Below are 1,119 nucleotides of genomic sequence, written 5' to 3'. Positions count from 1 at the left end.
ACAATGCTGCCACACCCCGTCAGTCACTGTTACGTCCTTTTATAAGGGAACAAATCACCCGCTCCGCCCAGTATCCATCACTTATTAGTTCATTAATCTATCCGGAATAGAGGTGTGGCTATAGGGAACTGTTTTCCAAATACAAACACAGGCAAATCCACACAGCAAATCCACACGAAAGAAAAACAATTCACTCCAAAGAAAAACACAGCAATTAAACGTGATCATGCATATATATAAAAAATACATTGTGCAACGCCTTTAACTCCACAACACGTACATATCACGAAAGGGATACACGGCCATATAACATGCAGGTTATAGTGGGCCACAGGGGTGTGATCTCCGACCTGGTGGCAATGTTCAGCAAAATTTCAACTTCCTCTGACGAGAGGCTTGGTGCCCTTTTTTACGTTGCTTCCCACCATATTCTGTATTTAACTCTCTCTCTCTGTTCATTGTAGATAGGTTGCCTTTTTATTTAAAAAACATAAACCAATTGCCAATCAATACCGCATTAAACATAAGTAACTGCAGCTGCTTGCCAATCAATTCTGATTGTAAAGTACCTTACCATTATATGAAAGTGTATTATATAATTTTTAAAAAGTCGTTAATCCATGTCAAGAAGCGGCACAAGTGGCACAAGGGGATAAGGAGGGTGGATGATTAGCGAGGGATACCCGGTTTGTCTAACCGTCACAACATATCGTGTGAACATATTACTGACCATCTGATAATTAAATTTATAGTCTATATTCTACTGATAACTTAAACTATGTTCAAATAAATGTTACTGTAATAATTTGAGGAATGTTTCATTTGCATAGAACGTGTTGTTCTTTCTTAAGGCTGTATTTCACCTTAGCGTGAAGTGGGAAAATCGATTCCTAAGCAATCGATGCCAACTAATTCAACACCTTCATTTTGGACAGCGCCCTTGTAACGTGGACGTAAGAGGCAGCGTGTTAAGAAGCTTCCTAAGGGACACTTCGGGGAACACACTTAGAACATTAACAACTTTAGGAAGTGTGGCGGGCGGGCGTGGTTTTGCGAAGTCTGCAGCAGGAGAGAGAATCAGGAGACGAGCTGTAAGTGAGTGGTTTGGGCAAAAATTAT

The sequence above is a fragment of the Carassius auratus genome, chromosome 19, assembly GCF_003368295.1.
Source record: "Carassius auratus strain Wakin chromosome 19, ASM336829v1, whole genome shotgun sequence".
NCBI lineage: Eukaryota > Metazoa > Chordata > Actinopteri > Cypriniformes > Cyprinidae > Carassius > Carassius auratus.
This window is presented reverse-complemented; position numbering follows the sequence as displayed.